Here is a 13,481-nt window from a genome sequence, read left to right on the forward strand (position 1 = left end):
CTCCCACTGGTCAGGTGGTGGCTGCTCCTCCAATTACCTCTCAGCTCACAGAGATAGAGTGTAATACATGTGATTGGCTAACACATATGGCATCACATAATACACTTAACTCCTGCCTTGCCAGGCAGGATCTTACCACTGCAATGTCCCTTGTGTCCTATAAGGACTATGTAGTGTGATGGAGTGACACTCTGTGGGACGTATTCGCAAGCACTCCTTCGCCTTGCATCGGCGAGGGTGTTGCATACCCCCGGGGCAATTGAAAGAGCCGACCTCGGCTCGACTACGGATGGTTGGGGCGCAGAGGTAGATAGAGGCACTTCTATGAAGTGCAGGCTACATGAGATGTAGGGACAAACCGCCCATGGTCCTGGAGACAGGCACCTGGGTTGGTGTCGGACTAAGACACGGATATGTAAATGCTAAGTATGACAGTTGGTCGCTAACGCCATTAAACCAAACTGTACAGTAGGAAAGGTGTGGTGTCATGTACTGTAATCCACTCCTTGCACCAGGGCCTGTATATTTGTTATATAAACACTTCTTCCCTAGCGACAAATATATAGTGTGTATATGCCAGTGATGGCTAACCTATGACACGCGTGTCAGTGCTGACACACGTAGCCATTTTCACTGACACACGGCTGCCTGAGAGTTAAGTTTCATCCTACATGACCAGGTGCAGTAGCCGCGAGGCTGAGAGATTGCACTGAGCTTCCAGCACTCCCCCCTCCTCCTCCTTCCCCGGGCCGGCGCCTCCCCATGTGTGAGCTGTGCCTAGTGTCTCCAGTCAGCACAGGTATCAGCATGGGGCACAGCAGGAGAGGTGACCCGGCCATACACCCAGGAGGCTCCTCTGCAGCTCCTGATAGTTGTGGTGGGGGGAGGATGGCACCACAGTCAGAGGTCACATCGCTGCTGCCTTGTGTGATGTCTCAGCAGCTGCCACCTTTACACTGACCATCTCCACGGCAGGGGCAAGGGAGGACAACCACTCTCATCTTATAGTAAGTAAGGTCAGTGCACTGTATGATAGAAGACAGTCATCAGGGCTTGTGTGTCAGTTTTGTGATGTACAAGCCCTGAAATAATCACAACGCCTTGCAAATCGCCAGACATTGCGATTATTTTGCTCCTCACGCCTTCTCCATGCCAAGAGGGCATAAGGGAGATGCAGACAGTGGCGCCTGCGCCCTCGCTATAACCTGTGAAGTTTCATGACTGAAAGTTCACAGGTTACTAAGCATTTCGACACTTGTCTGATTGTAACCAATCTATTACAATGTGTGATTTGCACATAGAATGGCAGTACATGGTAGGATCAATCAGACAACCTACAGTTAAAGTACCCTAGAAGTTAAATAGTATACAGATTTATTATTTAAACTATAAATATCACAAAATTATGTTTTTTTGTCATGGTGACACACCACCCGAGTTATGCTCGGTTTTTTGGCGAATTTTGACACACCAAGCTCAAAAGGTTGCCCATCACTGGTATATGCATTACATTGGCATATGTGACACAATTAAACATTATACTACATAGAGACGGTCCGACACAGCCACACTACAATCTGAAAAGCCTATAAAAGGTTAGTGCAATATAAAAATAAATAAAGCAGCAACTTTTCCTTGAGGTTGGCAAAAGTCTCACAGAAGGTCTTTAAGATCAAAGTCCATCTTCTGGGTACAGCCCTTGAGGTGGGAAAAGTGCAATAAAGATGCAAAGGGTCTCCTCTAGGTGGAGAGGGACAGAGTCCTTTGAAGGAATCTCTGCTGTGGCAGAGGAAGGGGTGCTATCATAGCACATGACAGTGGGCAGTTCAAGGTATGTCTCTTGACTGAAATAAATAAGGGTGAGAGTCCCAGGAAAGTTTCTGGCTCTTGTGGGATAGCTGAAATAATATTTACAATACGTACAATATACACAGTACCTGGTAAGGCTTTCAGCCCATCAGGGGTTACTCAGTATCTTCTTCGGTGGTAAGTACTTCGGTGTCAGAAAAGCGTACCTGCCTCCTCCTTCTGTGTGACACCAGCTGATACTCCTGCAGGTACGCAGGAGCTTTACCTTTTGTCTCCCTTTGAGACCTCCGAAGTTCCGCCCTGGAGAAGATAACAACCTCCTCATCGTCCTCCTCTGAGTCAGGCGCTGGAGTCGGAGTCTCAGCTGCCTCTGATGCTTCAGGGGTTGCAGACACTGGAGCCGGATCATCCTCTACAGGCAGCAGTATTGGAGACTGCGGTGGGGATGATGGTCTCTCTGGGGTACCTCTTACTGGAGTGGAAACAACAAAACAGTGTTGAGGCACAGTCACAAGTTCTAAGAAACTGGGGGTAGGTGAACACAAGGAGGTCTGTAAGTTGGGGGTCGAGGTGAGAGGTGTGGACATAGGGGCAAAAGGACGAAGACATCTCTTCAGCCGGTTCCTATGTACCCGGAGTGGTGGACGGTCTCCTCTTGAAATCTCGTAGACTTCAGGGGAGAGACTGTCCCTAACTAGGTATGGCTCACGCTCCCAACGCCCATCTAGCTTACTGGTAGGATGGTTGTTGCGCAGCCACACTCGATCTCCTGGGGCAAAAGGCTCAGCACAGGCATTACGATCGAAGTCCCTTTTTTGTTTCTCCGGGCCTCTTCCAACCGCAGATCCACAACTTCTCTGGCATCCACCAGGCGCCTCTGGTGTTCGTGAACCCAGTCAGTCTGGGGGAGTAAAGACTGGGAATCAGGGGACTCCATGTCCCAGGTCATATCCGCAGGGAGATGGCCGTGCCTCCCAAACATCAGATAATACGGGGTGTATCCTGTGGAGCAATGAGTGGTATTGTTGTACAGGTACACTAATTCGGGCAACAGTTTTGGCCAGTCAGCCCTTTTTGCAGGGGTCAGAGTCCTCAGCATGTTGATTAGAGTCCGATTCATCTTTTCACAAAGCCCGTTGCCTTGGGGATGATAGGCTGTGGTCCTCAGCTTTTTACAGCCATATAGAGTGCACAGCTCTTGGAAGACTTGGGACTCAAATGCTGTTCTTTGGTCCGTAAGGATCTGGTCCGGACAGCCATAGGGGAGGATGAAGCTCTTCCACAGGGCCGCTGCGGTGGTCCTTGCAGATAGGTCTCTGACAGGTACTGCAACCACAAATTTGGTATAGTGGTCGATGATCGTGAGAGCATAACTGTGACCGGATCTGCTGGGCTCCAACTTCACATGATCCAATGCCAGGATCTCTAAGGGTCGTTGGCTCACAATGGGATGTAGAGGGGCCCTTTGATTGTGTCGCTCTCCTCGAGCGATGGCGCAGGCTGGGCATTCTCGACACCAGGCTTCGATGTCGGGCTTCATGTTGACCCAGTAGAAGCGCTTTCGGAGGGTGGCTTCAGTCTTCTGAGCGCCAAAGTGTCCGGACTGGTCATGGTACATATCCAGTACTATCTTGGCGTCCCTCCTGGGAATCACAATCTGGTACAGCCGGTCATAAGTGGTAGGGTCCAGAGTTCTTCTCTTTAGCAGACCCTGATGCATGTTCAGAGTCTTTCTCTGACGCCACAATTGAGACAGTTCTCCATCAGCTCTTCTGCGGGAGATTCTTTCAGGCACTCGCCCACTAGAGAGATAGTCCATTACTTCTCCTATGGTGCGGCTATCCGCCTGAAGACTTATCCAGAGGTCCTTCTCCGCAGGGGGCTCTGACTCTTCTTGGGGAGTAGCTGGCGCTGCCTCTGACGGTAAGGAGTAAACTCTCTGGGCATCTTGACGCACAAACCGGGCATAGAACGCTGGCATCTCCACATCTTCCCACTGAGCATCCGTGGAGGGTCCCTCCCACTGGTCAGGGAGACGTGACAGAGCGTCGGCGTTGTCATTGGTCTTACCAGCCCGGTACTTGATGGTAAAGTTGAAGTTGGCAAGTCTGGAGGCCCACCGTTGTTCCAGTGCTCCAAGACGAGCGGTGTTCAGATGCGCCAAGGGATTATTGTCTGTGAAGACAATGAAGAATGATGCAGCCAGGTAGTCCTTGAACTTTTCGGTCACAGCCCAGACTAACGCCAGAAACTCCAACTTGAAGGAACTGTAGTTCTGGTCGTTTTGCTCCGGTTCTCGGAGGGAACGGCTGGCGTAGGCTATGACCCTTTCAGTTCCGTTTTGGAGCTGGGATAGTACAGCCCCTAGGCCTTGCTTGCTGGCATCAGTGTATAGGGTGAAAGGCAGACTGTAGTCTGGATATCCCAACACCGGAGGCTCAGTCAACCGTTGCTTGAGCATCTGGAAGGCAGCTTCTCGTTCGGCCGTCCACTCAATGGATACTCGGGAACGTTGTCTCTCTTTTGGCAGGCCCCTTAGAAGCTCTTGCAGGGGAGCCGCCAGCTGGGCAAGCTTCGGGATGAAACGCCTGTAATAACTGGCAAATCCCAGGAAGCTTTTGATGTCCCGTACGGTTGATGGGGTAGGCCAGTCGTGGACAGCTGCAATCTTCTCTGGATCTGGCTCAGTTCCATGAGCGCTCACCACATGTCCCAGGTACTTGACGCTAGGTTGTAGCAGGTGGCACTTGGATGGCTTGACCTTCAACCCATGTTGGGTCAGGATTTGGAAGACTTCAGCCAGATGGTGGAGGGGGTCTTCATAAGTCTTGGAGTAGATGATGATGTCTTCCAAGTATAGTAGGACGGTCTCGAAGTTGCGATGACCCAAACATCTCTCCATCAGCCGTTGAAATGTGCCTGGGGCGTTGCATAGCCCGAACGGCATGTTGTTGAACTCGAACAGGCCCATTGGGGTGGTGAAAGCCGTCTTCTCTCTGTCTTCCGGCGCCATGGCCACTTGCCAGTAGCCACTGGTCAGGTCCAGGGTAGAGAAGTAGGCAGCTGACCCTAGGGCTGCGAGGGATTCCTCGATTCGAGGCAGAGGATAGGCATCCTTGTGGGTGATATTGTTGATCTTCCTATAGTCAACACAGAATCTTTTTCACAAGGACCAGCGGGGCAGCCCATGGGCTGTGACTCTCCCGGATAACGTTGGCTGTCTTCATCTCTTGTACCAGCTTTTTCACCTCTTGGTAGCGGACTGGCGGTATGGGCCGGTATCGTTCCTTGATAGGAGGATGAGAGCCAGTAGGGATGGTATGTTGGATCAGGGTAGTCTGCCCAAAATCCAGTGGGTGTTTGCTGAAGGCCTGGTGGTGCTTCATAACGATATCCAGGACACCTTGTACTTGGTCTGCAGGAGTAAAATCGTCGGCTCCAATATTGAGCTCAAGCCACCAGGATTGTTCGGCAGGCTCACCTTCAGCACTTTGCTTCAGTTCCAACTGTTGGGAGGCAGACAGAGAGGTTTCCACCAAGTCTTCAGGATGCACGCTGAAGAGAGTGGCTACGGCTTCGTACTTTCTCAGATCCACTGGGGAGTCTCCCACATTTAGTAGTCGAATGGGTACTTGTCCTCGGGACACAGTGACTAGGCTCCTGGCGGCTAGAATGGGCAGGTCTTCATCAGCTGGTAGAGGTTCTACTATCGCCTGGTAGTCTTGACCTTGGACGCCCATGCAGGCTCGACACCATACTAACGTCTCAGTCCCAGGTTGAAGGCGGACAGGTTGGGGATCCTTGATCCGGGCTCTGCAGATTTCTCCATTAGGGCCAGCAAACTTCTGTTGCGCCGCTAGAACCTGCATAGTCTCCTGAATTACCTTCCGGGAACCGTTGGGCATTGTTGGCAGGGAGTCGTGGAGAGCCTTCAGCACTTCAGGGTAGCAGTGGCGGAGGACATTGGTACCCAGTACCAGTGGGAAGTTACCGTTTTCGGGCACTCGTGTCACCACTACGCCCTGTCTGGTTAACTCAGTGTCTCCAATGGTTAGCGTGGGCTCCCAGTAGCCACGGATGGGTACGGACTTTCCGTTCGTAGCAATAATGTTCAAGTAAGCCTTGGGAGGCTGGACTAAGGATGCTCTTCCTCGGCATTTCTCAAAGGCAGCACTCCGGAGGGTGGTCACTTGAGAGCCGGTATCAATTAAGGCCGGTAGGGTAACTCCGTTGATGGTTACATGAACCATGGGGCGAGTCCCCACGAACCTGGGCATCCAGTTGGCATCTCGGGGACTTACAGGTTCTTCCCTTGGAGGTCGTCCCTTAGCTCCAAGGGTTTGTCGTTTAACTGACGACATCCATCCTCTTCATGCCCATATTTACGTCAGTAGCTGCACCGCTGGCGGGGTCCCTTCTGACTCCAGGTGCTTAACGACTTCCCCTCTCGTGGGCGCTGTTTGGCCGGGGAATCACGAGGGGTAGCTGACCGTACAGAGTTCTCTGGAGGTTACCTGCTCATGGCGGAGACAGTCACTTCCAACTGGGTCAACCGATCGAGTATTTGATGCAGGGTGTCCGCCAGATTAGGGACCTGTCCTGCTAAGCCAGCAACTTCCGTAGCCGCAGGAGTAGGTGATGTCGACTGTATTGGATGGCAAGCTAGAGCAGATTCCTCCATTTCCACGGATTCAGGCTCTTTCTGCGGTCCAGTAGGCGGTCGGTCCCCTAATATGTCAATGGCAATTTCCTTAAACTCAAGAAAGGACGCCTGGGCATGTTGAGAAGAGATGATCTTTAGTTGACACCTTTGATTTCTATCAACAAGTCCATTAATGAATTGTTCCCTCAGGGTTTGGTCAGAGGTTTCAGCGTCTTTGGGATCAAGACGGGTTATGGCCTTCCATGTCTCCTGTAGGGAGAGGGCAAAGTCTCGGAGGGACTCTTGGGGCTTCTGTCTTTTCCCGAAGAATTGCTGCTTCAACTCTGAGGCAGTACACTTGTCAAAGGTGTTGCGCAGCCTATCAAGAATTTGGACCACATTCTGACACTGTTCTTGGGGCCAAGACTTGACTTCCCGGAGAGCGGGTCCTTTCAACTGCCCGGTTGGGTTGCCCACTTTCTGTTCCTCTGTGAACGGGTACAGGGCTAAGGTGGCTAACAACTTGTCCCTGAATTCAGGGAGAGTGTGTGATTCTCCCTCGTAGTGGGGTAACCAGGGGGCCCCCGGATAGTAGGGCATAGTCAGAGGCATCATGGTGGGGGTCCCAGGGACCCTGGCTGTAGCAGGGGTGAAAGGACTCTCTGGAGGGCTTAACATGCTCCGGTACCCTGAGGAGGGACCAGGGGACGGGACCTGCTCCAGTCCTGTATCTTCGTCCTGGGTGGACATGACTGGCCTAGCTGAGGGAAGTCTGTAGGGTTACACAATGTCCGTTGCTATGGGCGATGGCTAGAATGGGACGTGGGCACTTTAAGACACAGTCACTATTCCCTGGGAGGTGAGCCAATAACCTAGCATCGGAAACAATCTCTACCCCCCTTTAACTACCCCAGCGGTACTCACTCAGGATCAGCCGCGGTGCACGAAGGACTCCGTTCCCGATGTCCGGCAGGCAGCAGAGGCACGGTGATGCTCAGCGGTGTTCTCCTCCAGTCGCAGGACACATGCGCCGGAACTCCGGATGAGGCGCACGCTGCTGGCAGGCTTAAGGCGCGGCCTGCGCCGAAATCCAAGATGGCCGATTAACCCTCTTCATGCTGGCCGCACACGCTCCAGCTCCTCCTCCACGGTACTTGCCACTCGCGCAGGGGGCGGAGCCTAGTGGCGACTCTGGAGTTCCCGCCAGTGAGGATTTGGCGGGCTGGAAATACTTGCTGCGCCACACGCCTCTGAGGTAAAATGCTTCAGGCGCAGCAGCGCCGGATGCAGCAGAGCTGACAAAGTTCTTTGCAGGGTTTAACCTCTTGAGTGCTGGAGCGGAGCTCGACAGCACGTGGCAGCAGTAATACAGTTCAATGTGAAACACACAAAGTCACTTGGGCCTATACCCGAATGGCAGCAGGGTTAGGCAGTACAATCGTTTCTACAATAAAGTACAGTCTTTAGTGCCAGAATAAGGCACAGAAGTATATATCCTGTGATCGTGACGCCACTTGTAACATCCCCCACCGGGGCCTAGCCTTTTCTCGGGGCCTGGAGTCAGCCGGGGCCCGCAGTACCTGAGTGGCTGGCGGTTGCGGCCTAGGCACGCTAGTGTCACGGTGCTTGGTATGGGGAACCGGAGGGCTGTCCCACAGCCTGGCAGGTCTCCAGCAGGGTGGTGTTGGCAAGAAATGATGACGGAGAGGCTGCTATAGCGGATCTCCCTGGGGCAACCCTTTTTGTATCTAGAGTCTCTGTGTGGTGGACAGGGTGCCTGTGATGATGGTAGTTGTAGTAGCAGGGACCAGACGGAGGCAGAGGTTGAACAAAAACAACTTACAGTTCTTTATTGGGAACCGACAGGAACATCAGCAACGTGCCTTTAACAGACTGGTGGGATGCTGGAGAGGTATTTGGAGTGAGCCACAGGATGTAGATCACCAGCCTGGATGCAATGGCAGGCTGGGAGGTAGCTGTGTCCTGGAAGGATGCTTCAGCTTTATCCTGGATTGCTTCAGGTATCACCCTTGAAGGTAGGATGATACCCCTTTCCTCTCTCTCTCTAACTTGTTCAGACTCCCTGGTCTGACTGACTACTACTCAGAGTCTTCTCTAGAACATTCCTGGCCAGGGGTTTTGTTACTCCCACTGGTCAGGTGGTGGCTGCTCCTCCAATTACCTCTCAGCTCACAGAGATAGAGTGTAATACATGTGATTGGCTAACACATATGGCATCACATAATACACTTAACTCCTGCCTTGCCAGGCAGGATCTTACCACTGCAATGTCCCTTGTGTCCTATAAGGACTATGTAGTGTGATGGAGTGACACTCTGTGGGACGTATTCGCAAGCACTCCTTCGCCTTGCATCGGCGAGGGTGTTGCAGTGGCATATGGTTTAGAGTCGCTAAAAGCAGGTCTAAAAGAAGAAATCAACAGTCTTAAACTAGGACAGGTTCATGATCACAATGATGAATGTGTTGCAGCAAATGACTAGTGTTGTCGTGCTCTGTCGGAGTTTTGGTGGATAACACACATCTGTGCCTCTAAATTCACAGTTTGTTGCCTTATGCTTAGCTCTAAGGTTTTGTGGCCTCCTTTAGTCCTATGTGTCATCGTTGACAATTATATAATTATCTGTTTTGGCCCACTGATGGACAAACCTGTTATGACCTCTAAGTGACTGCTAGAGGTAGAGAACATGGTTTTTGTTCCTGACATGTGCGTTGGGGCTGAGGACCGCCCCTTGTGTGCTAGCGTCGCGTCATGAACGGACGCCTAGCGATACGTGTGACCACGGCCATACAGTAAGGGATCGCTTTCTCAATGGCATAAGGCCATAAAGATCTGGCGGGGCATGAGGGAAGAGGTTGGCTATTCATAGACTGTCAGGTGGCCAGCGCCAATTAGCGGCCCGCTGGCCCTTTAAACCCCAAGTCGGCCGGCACACAGGAGGCACGGAGGTGCCGGCTGCAAAAAGGAGACCATCGCTGGAGCGTGGCGAGAGAAGCTGTTGCTGGAGTGAGGGGATACAGGGATGCACATGTGTGTGCCTGCGACCCGGGATATGTGTCGCAGGAGCACCCGTGACAGTATGAACTGGTAATTCAGTCATGTAAAGTTCTAAAAGGAGCAGGCTTGTACTGCTGATGTTGCTGTGTATTCTCCCACTTACCACAACACTGTGCTCCAGCTCCTTATAACAATACCTCCATTATTTTCTCACTCCCCAGTTATTGGTTAAAGTGTGCAGTAAATGTGGAGTCTTCCGACCAATGAACTGCTGATTTACAGTTTTCTTACTATAAAGCTACCTGCACACAAACCTGTGCATTGTCACGCCACAAATAGAAGATCTGCTGCCCAGATGTCATCAGTGTATAAGGTACGCTAGGTAATTTTACCTATTGCCAATGGATGCATTCCTTATCCTATGCTACAGTGTAATGACCATCTGTGGTACTACAGCTGGTGTGTGATCTGCCTGTGTAAGAATGGTTAATGTTCTCTTTCTCTCCTGCAGCCCAAGGCACCCATTGGTTGGTAACCCCAGACTACATTGCAGTGACCTCCTGCTAAAGTTTATAAAATCAGATTTAAACAAAAAAGAGGCGATACGGGCGCCACATGTGTAAAAAACGTTTTACAGTGAAACAGGGTGTTTAGAATGATGCTCACCTTTCTAGGTTGTACGATCGGTACAACACGTTTGAGCGCAGTTATTAGTTGAGTTGTTTCGGCGGCCGTCCTGGATGTCGAGGTTCAGCGTTTTCACCCCGTTTGGTTTATCTATTGGTAGTGGTGTATTCCAGGTGGGTTGTCGGCGCCGACAACCCACCTGGAATACAGCACTACCAATAGATAAAGTTTATAAAAGGAAGCTCATTGCAAGGCTCTGGGCCTTTTAGTCCTGCCTTCCACGACAGTGCACAGTGACAGTCAGCCTGCAGCTGCTGTCTCCCTCCAGTAGAATACCCCTCTGCTAGACCAGGGACATTGGGGCAAATTTACGAAGATGAAGTCAGGCGCGATTCACGTAGCTTGTGCGCCCGAGTTCCTGCATCTGTCGCTTCCCTGCCGGAGTTCACCTTCTTCTTCTCGCTGCTTGTAAGTGCGTGTCTTGCGACAAAATTCGAAATGTTAAATCCTACGCGTTGTCCGAATCCGTCAGGTTGTCCGATGGCCCGCCCCCCGATTTGTTTCGCGTGCAAGCCGGCGCCGATGCGCCAAAATCCCCTTTTAAATGCAGCGCAAAATGGAAATCGTCGGGAAACCCGACGAAATGTGCTCCGCGGACCCTTAGTAAATGAGCCCCTCTGTGTGCTTACACTTCTCAGAGCCTGCACCAGTTTTCTGCCAAAGCAACCTACATTCCAACCCCAGGCTACAGGACCAGGGATGAGATATTCTACCAGACTACAGACCGAACCAAAAACTGCCTCGTGGAAACCTGTAGGAAGGAACCTTTACCTCAGCCTGTTAACCATTGCTGCATTGGATTGTCTACTGAATAAAGAGATTGTGACCGTCTGACATACATGTGGTGGCCAGTGCAAATACGCAGAGTATAAGTTGCAGAGTTTGCAGCCGTGAGGCATTACTGGCGGGCACACTACATACGTACGTATGTGCAAACTGCACCAGAAAACTGGCAAAGACCAGTTAATACATGTAGGCCAGTGAGTTTATGTTCATCAGTCCTGTCTCCATGTGTGATCCCTGGCTTCTGCTAACATCATGAGCCTCCCCTTCACCCTCTTCCTAGGAATTGTATCCTACGAGTACACCGAAAGTGCCCCAGGGGGAACCCTTCCACTACATTCTGGTCTCCCTCCTTCTTGCGTTCCTTCGCTAGCCTTGATGGGTGTGGATGAAGGTGTCTTCACCTGCGCCAAGCCACCTGTGACATGACATGACACTGGCGCTAGGCTGCACCACAAGCCAGCCACTGAGGTACCAGGATATCCAACTGCCCCACACTGTGGTCATTCCCGGTGGATGGACGTTACAAATGGGCCCTTATATACATGACTTAATAGCACTAAACCCATGCCAAACCCTGACCAGAACTTAAAACATGTTTTGATGTCTAAACCAGTAGTGGAATTAAAATAAGAGGAGGAGTGACACCTTCAGTTATATGTTCTCAACCCAATATGATCCATATCTTCTTTTGGCATCTAAAAAACGGAACGTGTGGATGTACCCTTCGTTGTAATTGGGTTTGCAGTTGTGACATGGGCCATATAAAACACCTGTACTACATCTATCTGTCAGGAATAAAAAAAAAAAAATCATTATGGCATTTTCCATCACATGTGGGCATAGCCTGGCTGAATCTAAAGCAGTGCCAGTCTTGTAAGATTTTGAAACCAGAGCTGTATATCTCATAAACTAGCTGCAAAAATAACTAAATCATGGAGGGGCATAGAAGGATCCTCGAAATTAGTTAATTTTGTCCCTACAGAGGAATTTGAGATACGGATAATACAATCTCTTCCCTGCGCTCCCTGTTATACCCAGATACACAGCTGATCAAACACTAGGAGTGTCACCTAAAATGTGACATGTAAACTACAGTGCACATGTGAGGAGGCTTCCTCCAGAGTTTTTACCTCATGGTACCTGCAGCTGCACAACCCTTACACCTACCCTACATAAAGGATAATACAAAAGTGTGGGTGAGAGTGATCATCTCTGCTGACTCCTGACCTGTGCAGTAAATTATACCCTTTAAACAACAACCACAACATTTACTCTTTACAGGAATACATGCAAAACTCATAGACTATGCCATACCTAGGGCTGGACCTTAGGGGGCAGTGCAAAGGCACATGCATTTAGATAGGACCTGTCAGCTATCCTGACATGTCTGTTATAGTAAATGCTAGTATTCTTTCATCTGACCATATTATTGCTCTTTAATATCTATTTTGTTTGTATGATATTCACTTCCTACATATGGTACTAGAATCAAGCTTCTTGGGGAATGGAGGATGTGTCCTTTCTGCCGCCTTTCAACCTGCGGTTTCAGGACCTTTGGAGGACATTAAAAGGTTCTGAAATGGCTCTTATGTACATCTGTATTGAGAGCAGGAACAGATGTGTGAGGATTTCATGGGTAAAGGTTCTTCTGAGTATAAAATTTGGTGGGTGGTTTGGGTGACCATGGGTCCCCTAGAAATCATGTGCCCCGGGCTACTGCCCAAACTGCTTATATTATTATCCACTACTTTGTGAAGGAGGTTCACAAAATCTTTTACCGACTTATCTCTATTTTGAGGGCAGGTGGAAAGTGAAGGATTAAGGGCTCTATGGACTCAGGGCAGTCTAAAAAATTTGGGCCCTTTACGAGTTAAAATAATCTAGTGGTTAATACAATAAGATACTGATACAGTACTGGAACCAATCCTACAATATACATTTATTACCAACAGTAACAGCCCCATCATAGCAGGAACCTGCTATAGTCTCTGCCTGCGACAAAGCCTGCAACCAGATCCTGTGGATTCCTACTATGGTCAATCATACCTCCCAATTTTTGGGCTAGAGAAAGAGGGACAGAAACCACGCCCATTGTCCCACCCCCAAACATATAATATCCCCTAGATACAAGAAAAAAGTTTTTTTGTTATTTTTTTCAGCTTACCTTTGTTGCTTTCCAAGCTAGCAAGTGCGCAGAGTATTTGAGTCGGAGTCAGCACATCTTACAAGGAAAATTGGTATCCAGCACTCGGCCAAATCCTTGGTGTACTAGATGATTTTAAACAACTTTTATTTCATTAAGATTTAAAAATATTCATCTTGCCATGACAAAAGAATAAAAGAAACTGATGCGTTGCGAATCTACATGATTCTTAGTCGTAGATGACAAGTGGCTGAGTTCTGGATACCAATTTTCCTTATAGTATAATATCGACCTTAATAGCCTTCTTGTGACCCCCCCAACGAGGAACCATATAATAGCCCCTAATGAAACTCAGCAACATATAATAGCCCCTAATGCAACTCAGCAACATATAATGT

Source organism: Engystomops pustulosus, chromosome 7 (genome assembly GCF_040894005.1).
Source record: "Engystomops pustulosus chromosome 7, aEngPut4.maternal, whole genome shotgun sequence".
Taxonomy (NCBI): Eukaryota; Metazoa; Chordata; class Amphibia; order Anura; family Leptodactylidae; genus Engystomops; species Engystomops pustulosus.